The 9,324-nt window shown below is 48.0% G+C and overlaps 1 pseudogene; it reads left to right on the forward strand.

Moving 5' to 3' along the window:
• LOC112611057 overlaps positions 1-6,261 on the forward strand; it is a 9,569-nt pseudogene extending 3,308 nt beyond the window's left edge.
• The last annotated feature ends 3,063 nt before the right edge of the window (positions 6,262-9,324 follow it).

Consider the following 9,324-nt stretch of genomic DNA (forward strand, 5'->3'; position numbering starts at 1 on the left):
CAAAAAAAAAAAAAAAAAAAAAAAAAAAAAAAAAAAAAAAAAGATAAACCCAAACCCTCTTGTGTGACTCTCTCTTGAGTCTGCCCACACTCCCGTTCAGTGTGTACTTTTTGCTTTGCAATAAATCTCGGTATTTTCACTACTTTCTGACTCATTCGGGAATTGCTTCTCGCAATGGCATCAAGAACCTGGACACTGGCTGGGTTGAGGTTCTGCTGGCTTTGGGGGACCTTCCCCAGCCCACCAGTATCAAGAAGGCAATTTCCTTGGATTCAACACCTCTATCCGTTCACCTGGGTCTGTGCCTCGTCGTTTTCAGCCTCCACTCCTGCCCCTGAGAATGACCCCTGCTTGCTCCTTTCCAAGGCTACACCTCCATTTGTATACCACATCTCATCCTTCTCACAAGCTCAAGGCCTTTGCTCCAGCAAGTGTCCCTCTGTCCCTGACTAGATCATTCCAATCACCATTAAAATATGATCTCTTGGGCCAGGAGTAGTGGCTCACACCTATATTCCTAGCACTTTGGGAGGCCTAGGCAGGAAGGATCACTTGAGGCCAGGAGTTCAAGACCAGCCTAGGCAACACAGGAAGACCCTGTCTCCAAAATAAAATAATGAAAAACAATTAGCCGCGCGTGATGGCTCACACTTGTAGTTCTAGTTACTCGGGAGGCTGAGGCAGAAGAATTACTTGAGCATGACAGTTCAAGGGTGCCATGAGCTATGATTGCGCCACTGTACTCTAGCCTGGGCGAGAGTGAGATCCTGTCTCAAATAATAATAATAACGTCAGCCCGGGCGCGGTGGCTCACACCTATAATCCCAGCACTTTGGGAGGCCAAGGTGGGAGGATCACCTGAGGTCAGGAGTTTGAGACCAACCTGGCCAACATGGTGAAACCCTGTCTCTACTAAAAATACAAAAATTAGCCTGGCATGGTGGCGTGCGTCTGTAATCCCATCTACTCGGGAGGCTGAGGCAAGAGAATTGCTTGAAGCTGGGAGGCAGAGGTTGCAATAAGCCGAGATCGCACCATTGTACTCCAGCCTGGGCGACAAGAGTAAGACTCTGTCTCAAAAACAATAATAATAATAATAAATAATAATAATAATAATTTATTGCGTCTAAAAAAAAGAAAATGCACAACAAAACCAAGAGCTTCTCTTGACCCCAAGCCTCTCCTCTTCTATCCCACTTCTCTCTCTCTTTTTTTTTTCTTTTTTTTAAGCCAGAGTCTCTCTCTTGTCACCAAGCTAAAGTGCAGCGGCTCCCTCTTGGCTCACTGCAAACTCCACCTCCCCCATTCAAGTGATTCTCCTGCCTCAGCCTCCCAAGCAGCTAGGATTACAGGTGCCCACCCCTTCGCCTTGCTAATTTTTCTATTTTTAGTAGACACAGCGTTTCACATGTTAGCCAGGATGGTCTCAAACTCCTGACCTCAGGTGATCTGCCCACCTTGGCCTCCCAAAGTGTTGGGATTACAGGCGTGAGCCAACATGCCTGGCCCCCATTTCTCTGTATAGCAAAACTCTTTGACAGCATCTACAATTGTTGCTGCTTTCAGGGTTCTCCTGTTCGCTCTTGCATACACTTCAGCCTGGCTTCTGTTGCCAGCACTCTACCCAAACTGCTTTTGTCAGAGTCGCCAGTGACCTTCACATTGCCAAATCTAATTTTATTTATTTATTTATTTATTTATTTATTTATTTATTTATTGAGATGGAGTTTCACTCTTGTTGCCCAGGCTGGAGTGCAGTGGCGCAGTCTCGGCTCACTGCAACCTTCACATCCCGGGCTCAAGTGATTCTCCTGCCTCAGCCTCCCAAGTAGCTGGGATTACAGGCATATGCCACCATGACTGATTAATTTTGTATTTTTAGTAACAATAGGGTTTCACCATGTTGGCCAGGCTGGTCTTGAACTCCTGACCTCAGGTGATCCGCCCACCTTGGCCTCCCAAAGTGCTGGGATTACAAGCATGAGCCACTGTGCCCAGCCAATTATTTTTATAAAAGAACAACTTCAATGAGATATAATTCACGTAACATATAATTCATCCATTTTTTAAAAACTGTTTGTTTGTTTGTTTATTTATTTAGAGATGGAGTCTGGCTCTGTCACCAAGGCTGGAGTGCAATGGTGCAATCTTGGCTCACTGCAACCTCTGCCTCCTGGGTTCAAGTGATTATCCTGTCTCAGCCTCCCAAGTAGCTGGAATTACAGGTGTGTGCACCACTACTCCTGGCTAATTTTTGTATTTTTAGTAGAGATGGAGTTTTGCCGTGTTGGTGAGACTGGTCTCGAACTCCTGACCTCAAGGGATCCACCTATCTCAAGCTCCCAAAGTGCTGGGATTACAGGCATGAGCCATCGCGCCTAGCCTATATGTTTTCATTTCTCTTCAGTATACATTCAGGAGTAGAAATGTTGGTTGTAAGGTAATTTTTTTGTTTAGCCATTTGAGGAACTGTCAGACTGCTTTCCAAAGCAGCTGCACCATTTTTCATTCTCACTAGCAGTGTTTGAGGACTCCAATTTCTCCACATCCTCACCAACACTTGTTGATTACTGTCCTTTTTGACTATAGCCATCCTGATGGGTGTGAAATAGTGTCTCATTGTGGTTTTGATTGCATTTTCCTGATGGCTAATGAGGTGAGTATCTTTTCATGTGCTTATCGGTCATCTGTATCTTTGGAGAAATGTTAATTGAGTTCCTTTGCCGATTTTTAAATTGTGCTATTTATTATCATTGAGTTGTAAGGGTTCTTTATTCTAGATACAATCCCTTATATGATTTGCAAAATTTTTTCCCATTTTAATTATTAATTCTTAATCCTCATATTTTATTTAACCTCTAAATTGCCCAAGACACAGCTGATCATTCCTTCTTTGTAATTCTTTCTTTTTTCTTTCTTTCTCTTCTCTTCTCTTTTCTCTCTCTCTCTCTCTCTCTCTCTCTCTCTTCTTTCTTGATGGAGTCTCACTTTGTCACCCAGGCTGCAATCTCTGCTCACTGCAACCTCTGCTTCCCAGGTTCACTCAGCCTCCCAAGTAGCTGGGATTACAGGTGCCCGCCACCACGCCTAGCTAATTGTTGTATTTTTAGTAGAGACAGGGTTTCACCACATTGACCAGGCTGGTCTCGAACTCCTGACCTCAGGTGATCCGCCTATCTCGGCCTTCCAAAGTTCTGGGATTACAGTCGTGAGCCAATGTGCCTGGCTCCTTTTAATACTTTCTTCCTTTGGCTTTTTTTTTTTTTTTTTTTTTTTGAGACAGAGTCTTCTCTGTTGCCTGGACTGGAGTGCAGTGGTGTGATCTCTGCTCACTGCAACCTCTGCTTCTGAGATTCAAGTGATTCTGGTGCCTCAGCCTCTGGAATAGCTGGGACTACAGGCACAGGCCACCGTGCCCAACTAATTTTTGTATTTTTTGGTAGAGATGTGGGTTTCTCCATGTTGGCCAGGCTGGTCTCAAACTCTTGGCCTCAAGTGATCCACCCGCCCCAGCCTCCTGAAGTGCTGGGATTACAGGTGTGAGCCACCATGCATGGACCTTCCCTTGGCTTCTAAAATACCACAGTGTCCTAGTTTTCCTTCTGTTTCACTGACTGCTGTGGTTTCCTCCATATCCACTCAGCCTCTAAAGAATGAAATGCCCAGGACTTACTCCCTGGTCTTCTGTTTTCTGTCTACACTCATTCCCTTGGTGATCTCACCAGTCTCAAGCTTGAAATACCATCTCTGTGCTGGCAAATCCCAGATTTATTTATTTATTTATTTATTTATTTAATTTTTTTTTGAGACAACATCTCACTCACTCTGTCACCCAGGCCGGAGTACAGTGGTGTGATCTCGGCTCACTGCAACCTCTCTCCCGAAATCCCAAATTTATATATTTCAGTCCAGAGCTCTGTCTGACACTCCAGGCTCATTTATTTAATTTTAGTCAACATCTCTACTTTTATGTTTGTAGTCATCTCAAATTTTGCATGTTCAATGTTGACTTCTTGAACTGAAGTCCTAGCAAATGGCAAATTCCAGTTCTTGGCCCCAAGCCCTGAAGCCACTTTCCACTCCTTTTTCTCTCACACTGCACTTTTGATTTGTCAGCAAGTCCTGTCGGCTCTGCCTTCAGAACCCAGACAGGCCCTGACCACATCTCGGCCCCACCCCCAGCTTACTGCCACCTCTGTGGTCTAAGCCACGCCCCACTCTCCAGGATTTTTGGAGCCTTTCTGCCTTGTGCTTCTCACCTACAGTGTTTTCAACCCAGCAAGCCAGTGTGATCCTTTTTAAACCCAAGTCAGATCATGTAATTTTAATGCCTCCTTCTCATTTGGAGTAAAAGCCACAATCTCCTGCCACACCCCTTCCCTTATCAGGGGCAGCCATACTGGCCTCCCTGATGTGCCTCAACCATGCCAGGCACGCTCCCACCTCGGGGCCTTGCAACTGCTCTTCCATCTGCCTGGCATGGTCTCCTTTGATCCCCACATGGCTGCTCCCTCAATTCCTCCAGGTCGTTTTCTCCATGTCTGCTGTTCTCAGGGAGGCCTTCTCTGACTATCCAATTAGAATGGCACCTCCGCTCCCCACACCTGCTGGCCTCTTCTCTATTTCCAAAGTACCTAACACCGTCTACCATGCTGCGTATTTACCTATTTATTGCCCCATTTCCCGCCCCTGGAACCAAAGCTCCAGGAGAGCAGGGATTTTGTTTTCTATGTAATCCAGCACCTGGAAACCTGTGTATGCTCAGTAAATATTCATGGGATGAGTGAAGGTGATACAGGACTAATATGGGTCGCAGAAGAATGGAAAATTCCAGGCAGCAGTTTCACATGACTAGCAAAAGGAAGCTGTTGAAATAACTGCAGAAGCTAAGGGCTCATAAGACCCTGAAAAATCAGGGCATGGGCCAAGCTAGCTGAGACCAACTGGACACAGCATGGCACTGGATTTGACCTAGGTTTCTCCTAGGACCTCATTATACGCTCATTAACATACTAAAAATCACACACCCACCAGCCCCACAATAGTTCCCATATTTGGTGTAAAAATGGGTGGCACCACAGTTCCAAGAAATCTCCACCTTTTTCCAGTAACTTTCATAAATATTCCACCCCTTGGTTAAAGAAATCTATAAAAATAGAAACCATAGCCGGGCACGGTGGCTCACGCCTATAATCCCAACACTTTAGGAGGCCAAGGTGGGCGGATCACATGAGATCAAGAGTTTGAGACCAGCCTGGCCAACATGGTGAAATCCCGTTTCTACTAAAAATACAAAAAATTAGCTGGGCATGATGGCACATGCCTGTAATCCCAGCTACTCAGGAGGCTGAGGCAGGAGAATCGCTTGAACCCGGGAGGTGGAGGCTGTAGTGAGCCAAGATCACGCCATTGCACTCCAGCCTGGGCAACAAGAGCAAGACTTTGCCTCAAAAAAAAAAAGAAGAAGAAGAAAAAAAAAAAACCGCAAAGGCCCTTGTGCGATTCTTTCTTGAGTACACTGGCATTCCCCTCTTGAGTGTGTGTACTTTTAAAACTTTAAAAAAAATTTTTTTGAGACAGGGTCTCACTCTGTGGCCCAGGCTGGGAGTGCAGTGGCACAATCACAGCTCACTGCAGCCTCAACCTCCAGGGCTCAAGCTATCCTCCCACGTCAGCCTCCTGAGTAGCTGGGACTACAGGCACTCGCCACCACACCCAGCTAATTTTTGTAGAGATGTTGCCCAAGCTGGTCTTGAACTCCCAAGCTCAAGCAATCCGGGATTACAGACATAAGCCACCGTGCCCTGTCAAAGCTCCAGTTCTTCTTTTTTTTGTTTGTTTTTTGGGTTTTTTTGTAATTTTTAGTAGAGACGGGGTTTCACCGTGTTAGCCAGGATGGTCTCGATCTCCTGACCTCGTGATCCGCCCATCTCGGCCTCCCAAAGTGCTGGGTGGCTTGAGCCACTGCGCCCGGCTTTTTTTCGTTTTTTTTTTTGAGACAGAGGTTCTCTCTTGTTGCCCAGGCTGGAGTACAATGGCGTGATCTCGGCATACTGCAACCTCCGCCTCCAGGGTTGAAGAGATTCTCCTGCCTCAGCCTCACAAGTAGCTGGGATAACAGGCATATGCCACCACGCCCGGCTAATTTTGTATTTTTAGCAGAGATGGGGTTTCTCCATGTTGGTCAGGCTGGTCTTGAACTCCCGACCTCAGGTGATCCACCTGCCTTGGCCTCCCAAAGTGCTGGGATTACAGGTGTGAGCCACCGCGCCCGGCCAAAGCTCCAGTTCTTGTCCCATCTTGGCCTCTTATTGGCTGGGTGACCTGGTGCAAACCCCTCCCCTTAACTGAGCCTCGATGTCCTCCTCTATTCATTAGGTCATGACCATCTATGTCTCAGGGCTGGCATAAAAGACCCAGTGTGTGAGCAGTGTCTGGCATGTAGTCAAGGCTGGCTTGCCCTCCTCAGAAACTACCAATTTGCTAATTTGGTACAAGCTTCAGACAGGTGTGGATTTCGGTGGTGCGGGGATACAGTGGAGTGGAGAAGGAAGGTAGAAGAGAGAGGGACACCAGAGAAAGCAGACGAGGCCGTGAGAGAGAATCTGCAGGGCCAGAGGCTGGACTCTGAAGGCCAGGACAAGCACAGAAGCCTGAGCTGTCCCTGGTGGGATGTGAGCAGGGCAGATGTTCCAATCTCCCTTCCCTCAGGTGTGGAGCTGCTCATGAAGCCCCTCCCTGCCTAGAAGCTGGTTCAGCCCATCTGATCCGACCCTGTAGGGAGGCAGGCAGAGATGAGTGGTGAGAAAGCCCATTTCACAGGTGAAGAAACTGAGGCTCAGGAAGGTGGCGATTTGCGTCTCTGTCTCATCTCGCCTGCCAGGGTAGAAGCTCCTGGGATTCAAGCGCCATTTAGTTCCTGTTTCTGTTTCCTCAGGGCCAATGCTGTTGATTGAAAACCGAGTGAGTGGCCGGGCGCGGTGGCTCAAGCCTGTAATCCCAGCACTTTGGGAGGCCGAGACGGGTGGATCACGAGGTCAGGAGATCGAGACCATCCTGGCTAACACGGTGAAACCCCGTCTCTACTAAGAAATACAAAAAATAGCCGGGCGAGGTGGCAGCGCCTGTAGTCCCAGCTACTCGGGAGGCTGAGGCTGGAGAATGGCGTGAACCCGGGAGGCGGAGCTTGCAGTGAGCTGAGATCCGGCCACTGCACTCCAGCCTGGGCGACAGCGCGAGACTCCGTCTCAGAAAAAAAAAAAAAAAAAAAAGAAAACCGGCCGGGCGCGGTGGCTCAAGCCTGTAATCCTAGCACTTTGGGAGGCCGAGACGGGCGGATCACGAGGTCAGGAGATCGAGACCATCCTGGCCTGACACGGTGAAACCCCGTCTCTACTAAAAAATACAAAAACTAGCCGGGCGAGATGGCGGGCGCCTGTAGTCCCAGCTACTCGGGAGGCTGAGGCAGGAGAATAGCGGGAACCCGGGAGGCGGAGCTTGCAGTGAGCTGAGATCCGGCCACTGCACTCCAGCCTGGGCAACAGAGCGACACTCCGTCTCAAAAAAAAAAAAAAAAAAAAAAGAAAACCGAGTGAGTGCTCCTCAGTGGTTTCCCAGCCCCACCAGACCCCACGCCCCTTTTGTAACAAGTATCAGTATCTTGCAATGCCCCTTTCCTATAACAGAATACAATTCATAGATTATGTGATCTATTTATACACTACTAATTTATTTATTTATTTATTTTTTGAGATGGAGTTTCACTCTTATTGTCCAGGCTGGAGTGCAATGGCATGATCTTGGCTCACTGCAACCCCCTCCTCCCAGGTTCAAGTGATTCTCCTGCCTGAGTCTCCCAAGTAGCTAGGATTGCAGGCATGTGCCACCATGCCTGGCTAATTTTGTGTATTTAGTAGAGCTGGGGTTTCACCATGTTGGGCAGGCTGGTCTCGAACTCCTGACCTCAAGTGATCCACCCGTCTCAGCCTCCCAAAGTGCTGGAATTACAGGCGTGAGCCACCATGCCTGGCCTTATACACTACTAATATAGCAGGATGAGCCACAGACAAAACTCCTCAGACACCGGATTAAAGAAGGAAGAGGTTTTTTATTCGGCCGGGAGCATCGGCAGACTCGAGTCTTAAGAGCCGAGCTCCCCAAAAAAGAAATTCTTGGTCTTTTTAAAGGCTTACAAGTGTAAGGGGTCCACGTGAAAGGGTCGTGATAAGTCGAGCAAGCGTGGGAAACGTGACTGGGGGCTACATGCATTAGCTAACAGAACAAAAAGTTTTACAATGCTTTTTTCATACAGTGTCTGGAATTTACAGATAACACAAGTAGTTTAGGCCAGGGGTTGATGTTATTATTATTACTTTGTTTAACTCCTAGGGCTGGGGGGTGGTGCCAAGGTTGTCTGGCTATTTATCTTACTTTTGTTTCTTTCTCTCTTTCCTCCTGTCTTGTGAACTAGGCAAGGTAGGGGGAGGAGGGCAGCAGGAGTAGTAGTGGTCTCCTTCCTTACTAATTTAGAAGAAAAAAAAAAAATCAATGTCCTAACTGAAAGTAAGAAAATAAAAGTAAAATCAGGTCGGGCGCGGTGACTCACTCCTGTAATCCCAGCACTTTGGGAGGCCGAGGCGGGCAGATCACGAGGTCAGGAGTTCGAGACCATCCTGACCAACATGGTGAAACCCTGTCTCTACTAAAAATGCAAAAATTAGCCAGGCATGGTGGCGTGTGCCTGTAATCCCAGCTACGTGGGAGGCTGAGGCAGGAGAATTGCTTGAACCCAGGACATGGAGGTTGCAGTGAGCCGAGATAGCGCCACTGCACTCCAGCCTGGATGACAGAGTGAGACTCTGTCTCAGAAAAAAAAAAAGGGCCAGGCGCAATGGCTCACGCCTGTAATCCCAGCACTTTGGGAGGCCGAGGCAGGTGGATCACGAGGTCAGGAGATCGAGACCATCCAAGCTAACATGGTGAAACCCTGTCTCTACTTAAAAAAAAAAAAAATGGCCGGGCGCGGTGGCTCAAGCCTGTAATCCCAGCACTTTGGGAGGCCGAGACGGGTGGATCACGAGGTCAGGAGATCGAGACCATCCTGGCTAACATGGTGAAACCCCGTCTCTACTAAAAAATACAAAAAAAAAAAACTAGCCGGGCGTGGTGGCGGGTGCCTGTAGTCCCAGCTACTTGGGAGGCTGAGGCAGGAGAATGGCGTGAACCCGGGAGGCGGAGCTTGCAGTGAGCTGAGATCCGGCCATTGCACTCCAGCCCGGGCGGCAGAGCGAGACTCCGTCTCAAAAAAAAAAAAAAAAAAAAATA

The sequence above is a fragment of the Theropithecus gelada genome, chromosome 1, assembly GCF_003255815.1.
Source record: "Theropithecus gelada isolate Dixy chromosome 1, Tgel_1.0, whole genome shotgun sequence".
In the NCBI taxonomy this organism is placed as follows: domain Eukaryota; kingdom Metazoa; phylum Chordata; class Mammalia; order Primates; family Cercopithecidae; genus Theropithecus; species Theropithecus gelada.